The sequence below is a fragment of the Eulemur rufifrons genome, chromosome 2 (assembly GCF_041146395.1).
Source record: "Eulemur rufifrons isolate Redbay chromosome 2, OSU_ERuf_1, whole genome shotgun sequence".
NCBI lineage: Eukaryota > Metazoa > Chordata > Mammalia > Primates > Lemuridae > Eulemur > Eulemur rufifrons.
In genome coordinates, this window is record NC_090984.1 from 3,498,778 (window position 1) to 3,515,385 (window position 16,608).

Consider the following 16,608-nt stretch of genomic DNA (forward strand, 5'->3'; position numbering starts at 1 on the left):
AAGAAATGGCTGGTTCTTATGTACAGGTTCCAGGTCCAGAACCATGTTCACCTGTCATCCTGAAATGTCATGTGTTTAGAATGAAAATCTTTCTTTCTCTTGTGATGTTCTGGCCTAATGAGTTTGTTTCAATGATTCTTTTGTCCTTTTTTCTTATAATGGTCAAGGTGCTCTGAAAAATCTTCCCTGTATAGCAGAGCTTTCTATTCATTCTTTCCATCCAGGCCTCTTATGTGCCATGAACACATCTCAAAAAGTTTATGAGCTGCAATATAGAAAATGTTCCCTTTGTGGCTGTCAAACATGGGATCATGTGGCTGCCTAAGATTCTCATTTGGGATAGGGTCAGGTCCTTGGGTATCTGTGTGGAAGGGGAACATGAAACTGTTTAGGTTCCATGTGGATGCTCCATCAGCTCTGTGCATAACAGGATGAAGTAAATGCGCTCTTAAAGTGCTGACATTAATTGCCTAGAATAACTCAGAGTTTTAAAAAAGAATAATTAGAGAAGACTTGCTTTCTAGGATGCTAAGAAAAGATTTTACATACACTATTAGAGGTTATAAATCATGGGAGATACATGTAGCTTTAGGTTTGCATAAAATTGATGTTTTCTCATGATTAGATTCAAATTATGATTTACTTTTTTGGGCCACTATTGTCACAGCAATGATGTTGTTTCCACCTATGTGAATCAGCACCTGATACCAATTTGCTCTATTATGGCTGTTAATATTATACACTTAGTTAAGGTGCTCTTTAGCAGATTTTTTCCACTATGAATTATTTTTCTCCATAAATACATACCTTGGGGAGATGTGTGTAAACCATCACATTGAATCTGGAAGTTCCCCTTTGTTCTTAGATTCTGTTTCATACAGCTTGCTTTGGAAAAGGAAGGCTCTCATCTTTATTTACTGGTCTGATAAACTGGGATAAACCCAGGCTCTACCACTTGGTGGATGTTTGCCAAAACATCCTCGTGGGCCAGAAGCATTGGCATCACTCATGAGCTTGCTAGAGACTCAGGCTTCATCCCATATCTTCTGAATCAAAATCTGCATTTTAACCAGATCTTCCATTCATTGTTTGAGAGGTACCTTCTAACCCACCATGACTTTTCTATCAGAGAAATATATACAAGTTAATCATGTATGATGTAAATAAGGCACTCAAAAATGCCCATGGCTGTTTGGGTGGCCTTGCTTTTATGCTGCATTATCTAAAAAATATAGTATCTGCACTGTTTTTGTGGATGTTATACTGTCCTCTTTCCCCAGACTTACAGAATACATTAGGAAATACTTTTTTGTTAAAATTATCTTATGGGATAATTCCAGTCACTCGTATAAGTCAGAACCAGTTCTCTTTACTCTCTCATTTCACCAGGACTGAAATTATCTCTGCCCATGACTCCTTGGTAAGTATGTGTATTTTTTTCTTCCAGGCACTGTTGACATTCATGGATGTGGCCATAGAATTCTCTCTGGAGGAGTGGGAATGCCTGGACCCTGCTCAGCAGAATTTGTATAGGGATGTGATGTTAGAGAACTACACAAACCTGGTCTCCCTAGGTGAGGATAACTTCAATACACCATTCCCATTCCACACTAATAATTTCATATTTTTTGTAAATTATTTTCTGGGAGTTTCTGCTGTGCATGAATGAGTTTCTGATCCTTGTTTCGAAGAAAAACTTGGGGATTTTTGATATAGAAAAGAAAATATTCAAAGTGTTTTATCTTGATGTTAATCTCAACTCTTTTTGAGCTGCAAATCTGTATCTTTCATTCTACATACATTAGTAGTAATTGCAGAAATGTAGTGGCAGAAAATATTGTTGCCCATACCTTGAAATGCAATTTCCACCACCAATTTTTGATTCTGTAGTACTGGGTAGTGGAGCTAAGAATGCACAAATTTTAAGTGCTTTCTAAGTATTCTAAAGTTTCTGTCAGGAAAGAGTATTTGGAGATTATTTTTCTAGAATTTTCTATATGTTTTCTTTTCTCTACTGAGCACAGTACTAGATTGGTAATTGGAGAATCCCAGTAAGAGTCATGTGAATTTTTTCTAATAAAATAGGTCTTGCTGTCTCTAAACCAGACCTGATCACCTGTCTGGAACAAAGAAAGGAACCTTGGAAGGCGACGAAATACATTGCAGTAGCCAAATACCCAGGTAGGTGGGAGAGAATGAAGCAGATGGCACAGGGGAGAGAGGTCCAGAATTTAAGAAGGAAGCCAGATCTTAAAATGGGGTTTGGGGAGCTGTGCTTCAGTGAAAATGATTTCTAAGAGGCCTGGGTTTCTTTCCCTGTGTCTCACATAAGGGCATGTCTTGTCTTTGTTTTTTAATTCCCTAAGCACTAATTCCCCATCAGTGATGTTCCTTGAAGGTACAGTGAGAACCAAAGTTCTGTTCGTGGCTTACAAGGGACAGCAGGATCTGAGTCTTGTTCTGTTGCCTTTCAGGACATGGTAATATCTGTGTATTTTTGAGGAAGTCTCTGTGAAACAATTTTTTCATTTTCCTTTTGCGTCATATCTGACATGTGTGAGTGAAGTTGTGACATTAGTACTTGGTTCAGGTATCCCAGGGACGCCACAAACAGATGTGGTATGTTTTCTGCTTTATGGTTTCCTACCCTATGGAGGTTTTAAATGTAATTTTAGAGGAAATTCATACTCAGTAATTTATCAGAATTCTCTCAGTATAGGAAGTCAAATGTTATTTTACTTCAAAATTCTGTTTTTGTATCAACTATGATAAATAACTTAAACTCTATATGCTCAAATTCCTCAACTTTAATATAGCTTAAGGTATTTTTTTTCTACATTTCTTAAATATAGTATGTGTTTAGGAAGCTTAGAACATTGCTGAGCATATATTAAGCTCCCACTATTTACTTTATATTTTAATCACTGTCATTTTATAGTTTTCTCTTACTTAGTTTGAAGTTCACTGGAACTGTCTCATTTATACACACACACACAAACACGTGTATATATAACTTTTATTTGTAAAAAAAAAATAACTTTTTTTACAAATAAAAGTTATATATAATTATTTGACGTTTGTATACATTGTGAAATGATTGATAAAATCAGGTTAATGAATATACCTATCACCTCACAATCACCTTTTTTTTTTTTTTTTTGTATTGAGAACACTTAAGGTCTACTGTCTTGGCAAATTTCAGGATACAAGTTATTATTAACTATAGCCATGGTGCTATACATGAAGTCTCCAAAGTGTATTCATCAGATAAAAGTTTGTGCCCTTTGAACATCTATTTTCCCCACCACAGGCCCTGGAAACCACATTTGTGTTCCCTACCTCAATCTTTTTAGCTTCCCTACATAAGTGAGATCATGCAGTATTTGTCTTTCGGTGCCTGGCTTATTTCAGTTAGCGTAATGTCCTTCAGGACCATCTGTGTTTGATGAAATGGCTGAATAATATTTTTTGTGGCTAAGTAATATTCAGTAGACCATATATATATATATATATATATATATATATACTGTGTATATATACCATATTTTCTTTACCCATTCAGAATATTACAAACAGCTTGTTTTCATATCTTGTCAATGTGTGAATAATATTGCAAAGAACATAGGAGTACAGATATTTCTTAAAGATACTGGTTTTTTTTTTTTTTTTTTTTTAGAGTCTCACTCTGTTTCCCGGGCTAGAGTGCTATGGCATCAGCCTAGCTCACAGCAACCTCAAACTCCTGGCTCAAGCCATCCTCCTGCCTCAGCCTCCCAAATAGCTGGGACTACAGGCACATAAAACCATGTATGGCTAGTTTTTTCTATTTTTAGTTGCCCAGCTAATTTTTTCTATTTGTAGTAGAGATGGGGTCTTAGTCTTCCTCAGGTTGGTCTCAAACTGCTGAGCTCAAGCGATCGTCCCGCTTTAGCCTCCCAGAGTGCTAGGATTACAGACATGAGCAACCACACCCAGGGAAAAATACTGATTTTATTTCCTTTGGTTATATACACAGAAGTGGGATTGTTGGATTGTATGGTAATTCTAATTTTTCATTTTGAGTAGCACCTCCATACAGATTTTCATAATGACTCCACCAATTTACAACCCACCAACAGTATAAAGGATTTCTTTTTCTTCACATGCTTGTCAAAACTTGTTATCTACTCTTTGATATTAGCCATGCTAACATGTATGAAGTGGTATTTTAACATGATTTTGAAGTGTCTAATGATTAGTGATGTTGAGCATCTTTTCATATACGTATGGCCATTATATGTCTTTGTTGGGAAAAGATCTTTTCAGTCTTTCTCCTATTTTTCGGTTGGGTTATTATCATTATTACTGTTTTTGTCTCTTATCAGACATATGGTTTGCAACCATTTTCTCCCATCCTTTATGTTTTCTTGTTTCATTGTCTTCTTTGCTGTACAAAAGCTTTTTTAGTTTAATGCAGTTCACCTTATTTATATTTACTTTTGTTTTCACATGTTTGATGTTGTATCCAAAAAATTCATTGCCAAGGTCATCATCAAGGAGGTTTTCCATATGTTTCTTTTATGATTTTTAAGGATTTGTGCTTTGTATAAGTCTATATTTTGAATTAATTTTTGGGTATGGTATACAAGAAATGGTGTAATTGTATTTTTTTCTTGTGAGTATCCAGGTTTTCTAGCACCAAGTAGTGAAGTATTGGTGAGACTATAGTTTCTGCACTGTGTGCTCTGGGTGCCCCTGTCAAAGATGAGTTGACTTTGCATGCATGGATTTTTTTCTGGGCTCTCTGTTTTGTTCCATTGGTTTTTTTTTATCATTTTTTAATGCATGTTCTAGTCTGCTTTTATTAGTATAGTATTGAAATTAGTTTGAAATCAGAAAGTATGAGGCCTCCAGCTTTGTTCTTCTTCCTCAGTATTATGTTGGCTACTGACAATATATTGTAGTTCCATAAAAATTTTAAGATTGTGTTTTTTATTACTGTGAAAAAATGCCATTGAAGTTTTGATAGGGAGTCCATTGAATCTTTAGATGACATTGCATAATATGGCACTTTACCAGTATTTTTTCTGCTAGTATATAAACCTGTGAAATCTTCACATTTATTTGTGTCTTCAGTTTCTTTCATCACCAACTTATATTTTTCAGTGTACATCACTTTCACCTTTTTAGTTAAGTTTAGTGCTAAAATGTTTATTATTTTGATGCTACTATAAATGAGATTATTTTCTTTTTTATTGGATAGTTTGTTACTGCATGAAAACACAAGTGACATTTGCACGTTAATTTAATATTCTGCTCATTTACTCAGTGCATTTTTTAGATTAAACAGTTTTTTTGTACTCTTTAGGGTTGTCTATATAGAAGATCATGTCATGTATAAATAGTGATTTTTTTTTTTCTTTTCTGTTTGATGGCTTTCCAAAATTTTTTTTCCAATATTTTTGCCTAAGACTTCCAATGTTATGATAAAATAGAAGGATTGAAAGTGTATACAATACAGACTTGCATTTGTGTCTGTGCATTTGAAGGACCAAATGTGTCATCCAGTTTTCAGAAACCAATTTCAGCAGGTAAAGATCTTTCCTTTTTGGGTCCACAGCTTGCTGGGTTCTCCTCTGGACTTGCAAAGAATAGAGGGTCTAGCTGGCTTACAAGGCTGCTTCTGGGTCAGCTTTGATGCTTCCCTTTAGTGGGTCTGTTACTAGGTGCTTGGACCATTGTCAATTCTGTCTTGTTCCTGGGCAGACTGGATTGCCCTCGGGACTTTGATCTGTTGGGCGGGAAGTTGCAGTTGGGTCTGCATATGGTGGGGAGGGTGTCAAGTATATGTATGGGTGTGGCTCCCACTGAATATGTGAGAGGTTTTCCCCAGGGCACGGTGTTGGTCCCTAGGTGTGCAGCACTGGCCTTGCACTGTGGCTGAGAGAACTGGAACTGAGGTACAGCTGCTTCAGAGACCACAGTGAGTGCCAAGGTCTGTAGGCCTGCCTCCATGGACACAAATGGACATTCCCTGCAGGCCTCTGAAGAGGGAGGATCATCCCTAGACCATGGCTGGGAGGAGGTGAAGTTGCTTATAGAGTCACTTCAGAATTCTCAGTGGTACCACGTGGAGTGAGCCATTTCTTGGTCTGTATTCAAGACCAAGGGTTCTCAAGTTTACCACCTGAATGAGGGCCTGCCTTCTCAAAATGACCCTCTTTGGTCTTGGGCTTTAGTATTATTTTACAACCTCCTTCCTGTATCTCAAAGCTTTCATAAAAACACTTAGATTTTGAGATGGGGCTCTCCTAATACCACCCAGGGTGGTCTCAAACTGCTGGACTAAAGTGATCCTATTTCCTTCACCTCTGAGTAGCTGGAATTACATGTTTGAGCTACTGTGCCTGGCTTTCATAAAGTCACTTTTGTCCATGGATGGCTGCCAAATTTTAGTTGCTGTGGGGAGACAGAAAAGTAGGAGACTTCCTATTTCACCATGTTGTTAATGTCACTCTCTCTGTACAGTCTCACTTTCTATTTTGTTCTATATCAAATTTTACATCTAAACATTTCTTGTTTTGCAATGACATGTTACTGCATTTCTTTTTTAAGTTATGTCCTTTGATGTAAGTTTATTGTGTGTTTTGTTTTACCTACACATTATAATTTTGGTTGAAATTGCAGCTTCCTGTATACACTTTATCAATGTCTGGTTTAATTAAAATACAAATCAGCCATATCTCTATAGAAAATTATATACATTTTTTACCTATACGTTTATATATTTGGGAACCCTGATTTATAATATGTGTGTGTGTGTGTGTGTATAATAGTTTTATATATAAAATATATCTCACACTCTAAGTGCCTTTATAAGAGCTTTGGGATCTAGGATCCCAAATATAAAAACATTTTATATATATATATAAATTATAGGTTTCCAGTGAATGAAACTTTGTATTATTATTTAGTGTCCTTCTTTGTCTCGTGACAGTTTTGGCATAAAGTAGTGTGTTTTATGGAATAGGACAGCTTTTGACTCAAAATGTATTTTGCCTAATATGATTGGGACTCTCCTGCTCTCATTTGCTTAACCATTGCATGGAGTGTGTTTTTCCGTCCTGCCACTTTCAGTCCATTTTTTTTCATTAGATCTAATGTGAGTCTGTTATAAAGAGAATATAGTTGGATCTTGCTTTTTGAATTTCCTTAAACCCCTTTACTCAATTTTTTTCTTTTGATTGGGAATTTAGTCTATAAATATTTAAATAATTGTTTGAATGGGAAGGGCTTACTATTGCCATGTTATTAACTGTTTTCTTTGCTTCTTGCAGGTATTTTGTCCTTCTTTTCCTCATTTTCTGTCCTTTGTGTCTCATTGATTTTTGTAGTGACTTGCTTTGGTCCTTTCTTTTTTAAAAATATATCGCTATAGGTATTCTATTGTGGTTACCATGTGGATTACATAGTAGCTCTTATAGTTACAACAATATACTTTAAACTTGTAAGTAACAACTCTTTTTTACTTGTATACAAAAATTCTTCTTCATTACATCTGCCTTAAATTTATTATTGATGTCTCTAATTGTATCTTCTTGCACTGTATATCCATTAACAGATGTTTCGTTTCTTTCCTTTCTCTCTCTCTTTCTTTCTTTCTTTCTTTCTTTCTTTCTTTCTTTCCTTTTTTTGAGACAAGTCTCACTCTGTTGCCTGCACTAGAGTGCTGTGTGTCAGCCTAGCTCACAGCAACCTCAAATTCCTGGGCTTAAGCAATCCTTCTGCCTCAGCCTCCCAAGCAGCTGGGACTACTGGCATGAGCCACCATGCCTGGCTAATTTTGTTCTCTATATATTTTTAGCTGTCCAGATAATTTCTTTCTATTTTTAGTAGAGACGGTGTCTGGCTCTCGCTCAGGCTGGTCTCAAACTCCTTACCTTGAGCGATCCTCCTGCCTCAGCCTCCCAGAATGCTAAGATTACAGGCATGAGCCACTGCACCCAGTCTAACAGATGTTTCTGATCATTTTTGTGCTTTTAGCTTATAAACTTTAAAGCATGATTAAGAGCATTTTCTGAACCTTTATTCTAATACTGCAGAACTTTATTTAGATGTAATTGCATCTCTTTCCCAGACAGGGTTTCTTTTATTTCAGAATATGAAGCGGATACAAATATTTTTGGTTACATGAATCACTTGTAATGCTTGAGTCATGACTACAGGTGTGCCCATCACCCAAATATTGTTCATTGTACCCATCAGGCAGGTTTTTGTTTCTCTCCTTCTTCCCCCTGCCCCCTACCCCCTGCTTGATTTCCACCAAGTTTTACTTTCCTCTGTGCACATGTGTGCTCATCAATTAGTTCCAATTTAATAATGAGTACATGTGGTGTTTTTCCAATCTTGAGATACTTCACTTAAGATAATTGTCCCAAGTTACATGTAAATGATTGCAAAAGGCATTAATTGATCTGTTTTATGGCTGAGTAGTACTCCACGGTAGAAATATACCACATTTTATTAATCCAATCATAAATTGACGGGCACTTGGGTTGATTCCACATGTTTGCTATTGTGAATTGTTCTGAAAGAAGTATTTGAGAGCAGGTGTCTTTTTGATAGAAAGACTTCTTTTGGCCGGGTGCGGTGGCTCACGCCTGTAATCCTAGCACTCTGGGAGGCCGAGGTGGGCGGATCGTTTGAGCTCAGGAGTTCGAGACCAGCCTGAGCAAGAGCAAGACCCCATCTCTACTAAAAAAAAAAATAGAAAGAAATTATATGGACAGCTAAAATATATATAGAAAAAATTAGCCGGGCATGGTGGCACATGCCTGTAGTCCCAGCTACTCGGGAGGCTGAGGCAGGAGGATTGCTTCAGCCCAGGAGTTTGAGGTTGCTGTGAGCTAGGCTGCCGGGCATGGTGGCACATGCCTGTAGTCCCAGCTACTCGGGAGGCTGAGGCAGGAGGATTGCTTCAGCCCAGGAGTTTGAGGTTGCTGTGAGCTAGGCTGACGCCACGGCACTCACTCTAGCCAGGGCAAGAGAGTGAGACTCTGTCTAAAAAAAAAAAAAAAAAAGAAAGACTTCTTTTCCTTTGGGTCGATACCTAGTAGTGGGATTGCGGGATCAAATGGTAGGTCTACATTTAGTTCTTTGAGAAATCTCCATACTGTTTGCCATAGAGGTTGTACTAATTTGCAGTCCCATCAACAGTGTATAAGGATTCCTTTATCTCTGCCTCCATGCCATCGTCCCCTGCTCTCCTGTGCAGTGTGGATTCTGAGCAGCTCCCCAATGAGCCCAGAGGTCTGCAGTGGCTGGGGGAGACTCCTCACAGTTCAAGCTGCCTGCAACCTTTATTCCTCTCCTAAAAAGCAGTGCTACTTCAATTTTGCTGTCTTCTCCTCTTCCCAGTAGTGTGAATTGTATTGGGACCCCTGGCTTAAGCTCTGAGGTGGGTGGTGCTTATAAGAGTCGGCTACACCTTGTTGGATTGAGTCAGTAGGTGCTGTAATGGCTATATGGTCATTCTCCCTGTCAGTGGTTGATGCTTGCAGGAAAGAGCCAAGTGCAGAGGGGTTCTTTTGTGCCTGGAATAGGCTTCAGCCACTTAGGAGAAGCATTTGACTATCCCAGACAGTGAGAGGGGCCTGCAGTCCCCAGGGGATTGCTTACTCTCCACCACAACAGAGGAGAGTGGGAGAGTGAGGCTGGGTGGGGTTAGGTTGAGCAAGCCTGGAAGGCTCTGCAAAGTCTTGGCAGGGCTCAAAGTCCTATCCCAGGGCCCTGGGAAAAGCCACTGGGAGAGGGTCAAAAAGATCTATTAAAACTAAAAAGACTGCTTATGGGGGAGGAGCTGTCTGTAATTCACCAACGGGCCCTTGGAGTGAGCTCTGCCCGTCTCTCATTACCCCTGCCCTGAGGGGCTCCCTCCAGTGTCTGTTTGCAATTGGGCACAGAAACATACTGCACTCAGCCACAGTGGGAACACAGGCTGGGAACTTTATGCGAGGGATACACTCTAGTCTGACAGCGTGACTTTCCTGTGAGGGTACGGGCATTTCACCAGATTTCTCTGGCTCAAACCCCCACTGCACTCTCGCATCATTTCTTCCCATGTGGGCTCCCTTGCCTACCAAGTCAATCTCTCAAATCTCTCCATTGTGCCCCCTGGGAATTCACTCAAGTTCTGGGGGCACAGGATCCAGCCTGTGTGTCTTGTTCACTGGCATGTGTCTGCACAGAGTACCACAGGCAGGGAACTCCCAGACTGGGCACCCCTGGGGCCACCACAGGTCCCCAAAGGTAAAGGTGTGGAGAACACTGTAGGTGATGAGAGGTGGCTGCCCTCCCAGCTGCAGTGGGTGGGGGAAGGAGGAAGAGAGTCAGGAATAGAGCCAGGACCCTGGCTCCTCCAGTCGTCCTCCTTGGAAGGAAGCCTGCATGAAACATCCAAGCTCCAGAGCCACTCCTGTTTCCACACGATTCAGTGGGTGCAGCAGTGCCCATGCGCATAAATGTGGGAACGCTCACATACAACTCAGTAGCCCGCTGATCACCAAAGGTGTGTAGGAAGGAGAAACGCAGTACTGTCTTATTCCTTTACTGGGGTTTGATTCTCACCAGTTTCTTCTTGTCTTTTTATTTTTCCTTTTTTGTGTTCTGCCTCAAAGTTTCCCCCTGTGAAGTAGGCAGCGGGCTCTGGCACCTCCTCCAAACTACACATGAGCTGTGCCCATTCCTCCCTTTTCTTTATCTAAAACACTTTCTTCCCTCTGGGGTGCTCCAGCAAGTGAGGTCTCTAGTAGGCCCTCTTGCCCTATCCCCTCTTCAGTTAATTATTGTTATATAATTTTGTGTTGTTTTCTAGCATCATTTTATTTTCAGTGAAAGGGGCTTCCTTTGGCACTTCTTGTAGGGCAGACCTAGTGCTGACAGACTCTTTCAGGATCTGGTTATGTTGATAAATCTTTATATTTTCTTCTTTTAGGAGGATAGTTTTGCTAGATACAGTATTTCTGCCGGGTGGTTTTTGTTCTTTGGGCACTGTGACTATGTAACCCAGTTTTTTCTGCAGGGCAAAGTTTCTGAAGATAAATGCACTGGTTCTCTCATAGAAGCAAGCTCATAGATGACACATCACTCTTGTCTTGCAGCTTTTCAGATTTTCTTTTCTGTGACTTTCAAAGCTTTGCTTATAATGTCTTGTTATGGGTCTTTTGGTTTATCCTAGTTAAAGTGTGTTGAGCTTCTTGATTTCTTAGTTCTTTTTCTCACATTTTAGAACTGCTCAGTCATTTCTATTTGTGTTCTTGAGTTCCACAGTTTGTTTTCTTTTATACTTTTGGTTGCTGCTCTAATTTTCCTCTATTCATTTAGTTGTCTGTGATTTCATTTCACTCATTGTGCGCTATTCATATGGGGCTTTTTAATTTTCTCAGGTAATTTATATATTATTATTTCTTTATAGTTAATTTCTGATTATTTATTTTGTCTGTTTTATTGGGCTAGGATATCCTGATACTTTGTGTATATTATGATCTTTGGTTGATATTTGGGGATTAAATAAAAATTCATCTGTCACATTCTTTAAGAAATGGCTTTGTCCTGGGAGATTCTGATATGAATTGCTTGGCTACAGATTCTTGGAGCCTCCCAAATCTATTCTCAGGATGTTTATTCTGTGGAATTGTATGTTTATTTTCCAGGTAAAGTGATTATTCCATGTTTTTTTTTTAAGGCCCTGTAATTTGCTACACCTATTGTATGCCACTTGTACTGAAGTCTCTCTGCTGGTGTAACAGTCATTTGCCTTTGTTTTCAGCAAACCCAGTCTACCTTCCAAAGCACAACACAATTATGTTCAGCATTCTGTGTTATGGGAGACACTAACCAGTCTCTGGAAAGGCCCCTAAAAGTCCAAATATATATATGTGCCACAATTGTCTTTCTCTCTTTGGAAAGAATCCAGGAGTTGATTTTTTTAAACCCATATAAACCATGCTATATCAATATTAGGAAGGACAATGGTACATAAATGTAACAAACTTTTCTTCCTCTTCTATGTGGCTTTTGGCATTGTGCTCTCCCAGGATGCTGCAAACATTTAATTGGTTTTAAAATTCACACAGAAGCAATTTGGTCAGTATATTTTTTTTTAATGTTATGTAACTGTAACTGTATTAGGGCCTGTGGTACTTTACTATACTATCTTGATAATGTGCTTGCTATAATTTTATATGTTAGATTTGTAACAGATGTTCACCTAAGGCTGAAAAAAAACAAGTGGGATAATTTGTTATTTTTATTTCTTTCAGCTCTGTCTTCTCATTACACCCAAGAGCATTTCCCAGGGAAAAGCCTGAAAGATTCATTCCAAAAAGTGCTGCTGAGAAATTATGAAGGCTCTGGACTTCATAATTTAAGTTTAAGGAAAGACTGGGAAACTGTGGGTGCGTGCCAGGTGCAGGAAGAATGTCATAATGGATGTAACCAATTTTCAACAGCTAGCCATTGCAAAGTCGTCAAATGTAATAAATGTTTGAAAGTCTTCAGAAAATTATCAAAACGAAATAGACATAAGATAAGACATACTGTAGAGAAAACTTTCAAATGTAAAGAATGTGGAAACGCCATTAACAAATGTTCACACTTTACTGAATATAAAAGAATTCATAATAGAGAGAAGCATTACAAATATATAGAATGTGGCAAAGTCTTCAAATCTTGCTCTAGCCATTCTAATCATAAGTCAAGTCATGCTGGAGGGAACCCCTACAAATGTGCAGAATGTGGCAAAGCTTTTAACCAGCATTCATACCTGACCAAACATAAGAGAATTCATACCAGAGAGAAACCCTACAAATGTGAAGAATGTGGCAAAGATTTTAGCCAGCCTTCATGCCTGACCACACATAAGAGAATTCATACTGGAGAGAAACCCTACCAATGTGAAGAATGTGGCAAAGCCTTTACCCACTGCTCACATCTTACTGAACATAAAAGAATTCATACAGGAGAGAAACCCTACAAATGTGAAGAATGTGGCAAAGCTTTCAACTGGTGTTCAATCCTGACCACACATAAAAGAATTCATACTGGAGAGAAACCTTACAAATGTGAAAAATGTGGCAAAGATTTTATCAGGCGTTCACACCTGACCAGACATAAGACAATTCATACTGGAGAGAAACCCTACAAATGTGAAGAATGTGGCAAAGCTTTTATCCAGCTTTCAAACCTGACCACACATAAGAGAATTCATACCAGAGAGAATCCCTACAAATGTGAAGAATGTGGCAAAACCTTTAACTGGTGTTCAATGCTTACCAAACATAAGAGAATTCATACTGGAGAGAAACCCTACAAATGTGAAGAATGTGGCAAAGATTTTATCAAGCGTTCAAACCTGACCACACATAAGAGAATTCATACTGGAGAGAAACCCTACAAATGTGAAGAATGTGGCAAAGATTTTATCAAGCGTTCATACCTGACCACACATAAGAGAATTCATACTGGAGAGAAACCTTACAAATGTAAAAAATGTGGCAAAGATTTTACCAAGTGTTCAAACCTGACCACACATAGGAAGATTCATACTGGAGAAAAACCCTACAAATGTGAAGAATGTGGCAAAGCTTTTATCCAGCTTTCAAACCTGACCGCACATAAGAGAATTCATACCAGAGAGAAACCCTACAAATGTGAAGAATGTGGCAAAAGCTTTAACTGGTGTTCAATGCTTACCAAACATAAGATAATTCATACTGGAGAGAAACCCTACAAATGTGAAGAATGTGGCAAAGCTTTTATCCAGCTTTCAAACCTGACCAGACATAAGAGAATTCATATCGGAGAGAAACCCTACAAATGTGAAGAATGTGGCAAAGTTTTTATCCAGCATTCAACCCTGACCAAACATAAGACAATTCATACTGGAGAGAAATCGTACAAATGTGAATGATGTGGCAAAGCCTTTACCAGTGCTCTTACCTTACTATACATGAGAGAATTCATACTGAGAGAAATCCTACAACTGTAAACAATGTGGCACATCCTTTAATAACTGTTCGCATATTACTTGACATGACAGGGGTGGCCACGAGAACTCAGCCCATACCCATGTATGGAGAGAGGCTGAATAATCTGTGTCTTGGGTAAAGTTTTTTTCGAGACCACTGAAACAAGATGCTGACATTAGATGAAGAACCTCTCTGCAAAGGAACCAGATATATCCAGATCTAACCTCCTCAAGCCAAACAGGACCCCCACACTGAACTTGCCTTGATTGTAACTCATTTTATTCCTACTTGAATGCTAAAAATCACACCCAGGGTTGGAGATTTAACATGTTAATGGGACATACAATGGAAGAAGAAGCATGTAATAGAGCTACAGAGGCACAAGAAAATCTTCACTTTTACCTCCTCACACACCATCCTTTTCCCACCTAAGCATCTTTAAAACTCTCCTTGAACTTCCCTTGGGGACTTAGCAAGAGAACATTTCCTCTGTGCTGCCTCACTTATGTTGAACATAAGCCCCAATAAAGCCTTGCTTGTGACTCTCTTCCAGCCTCTGGCTAATTTCTATTGCATAGTGAGCCCAAGGACCTGCACCAGTAAAATACCTTCATGGAATTTCCATGATGTTCTTTCAGCTGTAAAGCAATAGCATCCACCTGCATTAATAGCCTGTATGTATGAAAACCATCATTCCACTGAGTCCTCAAAAAAATTTTTATTACAGGGGTGGAAAAGCATAGGCTTTAGGAGGGCATCACATCTCACATTCTGTGGACATGACCTCCTTATGGTGTCCAGTGTGAGTGACTCCCCATTTGCAGCCAGCTGCTCACCAGCCCACAGATCAGAATAAAGAATCTTGTGCAGTGAGGGCTGCATGAAATTCCTTCTATGCTACCAGAGGCTCTATCTGCTTTTGACATGGAGGGGAAGGGCCTGGGGAAGCCTCATTTTCTTCACATTTTAGGTACAATGCACAGCAAAAGACACTCTAGAAGAAACATTTTGACTTAAAGAAACGTGATCGCTTCCCTTTATTTTGCAATAAAGGGATCCTTAAGAAACAGCTACAATAATCCTAAGCTGGCAATGGGGAAAATGGCAGGAGACTCCAGCATGAGAAAAAGCCCATCACAGGGCCAAGGATCTGCACAGATGACTCAAGGAAGACAAAACTCAAGTTAGATATTAAACAACCCAGAGGTGACTCACAAGTATCATTTGGAAACCTGGAAATGAAAGGAACAATCATTTCATTTGCCACACAGACACCAGATTAGCAAAAAATCAAAAAGATATTAACACCCATGGGAGGCGGGGTACATTATGTTGGGGGTTAAAATTTCAACATACAAGTTATGGGAGGCAGTTAGTCTATTGTAACTTCTAAGATTTTATTACCAAAAAGTTTTCATTTACCTCCTACTCACTCTGTCCTTTGTTCCCTTCCTCAATCTCTCTCTGTCCCTGTCTTTCTCTTTCTCTATTGTATTCCTGAAACTGAGGAGGCAAGCTCTGAGGCTATGAGCTGCCCTGTGGTAAGCCCCACATGGCAGAGAACTGAGGAAGTGTCCAGGCCAGCAGACAGGGGGGAGCCCAGGATCTTTGTCTACTCTGAATCCTGCCAATACCCACATGAGTGAGCTTGGAAACTGATCCTCCCCCAATCCAGCTTCAGCTGAGAACACAGCCCAGCCTCACAAGAGACCTTGAGGCAGAGGCTCCCCTCTATACTGTGCCCAGATTCTTGTCCACACGAATTATGAGATATTAAGTAGTTGTTTAAAAGTACTATGTCTTGGGGCAGTGTTGTCAGAGAGAAGCAGGTCACTCCCCTCATGTCTCACGCCCCAGGATCCTCCCTCCCTCTGCTCCTCTCTTCCCCAGGCCCCTTCCAGCCCCACTGGCCCCTTTCTAATCTCTCCCACAGCTACATCTACCTGTAAGTCTCTGTACCAGGGGTGGCTTCTCCTTGACACACTGTTCCCAGACTTGTGCAGGGCTGGCTACCTGTTGTCATTCTGGTTACAGCATAAGTGTCACCTTAGTGAGGCATTTGGGTCCCTGCATGCAGTTACTCCCCAGCCCTCCTTCCCAACATCCTACGTGATTTTCAATACAGCACTTGCTTTTTTCTTTCACATGTCCTTGCTTTAATCCAGCTGTCCTCAGACTCTGGGCTCCTGGAAGGGGATCAGGGACCACTTGGTCATTTTCAGTACCATATGGTGGGCCGACCAGTGCACCTGGTGCAGGGTGAATAAATGAGGGAGTCTCAAAGCCCCTTTTCTTCTTCTGACCACCTCATAATGGAGATCATTGATAATATCAGGAGGTGCAAGTTGGCACAAGAAGCATTTATTAGCATTCTGAACAGGGATCTCTGTTGAGGAGAAATTCTCTAGAAGACACTTATCTCATATATATTGGAAACCCTCTGCCACCTTAGGTGACAACCACAAGCATTTTAACTCTGGCCGGGCAGAATTCTGGCTGGGCTGGGGAAAAAAGAGCCTAACTCTGAGAGAGTCAAACCTGGACATTCCAGATATTCATGAAATTAACCAGGGAGCATTTATTATGTTAAATCATGTACACC

General features: G+C 39.6%; 1 pseudogene; it reads left to right on the forward strand.

The window, feature by feature from the left end:
• Positions 1-1,459: 1,459 nt before the first annotated feature.
• Positions 1,460-16,608, forward strand: part of LOC138380935 (zinc finger protein 595-like) — a 57,554-nt pseudogene continuing 42,405 nt past the window's right edge.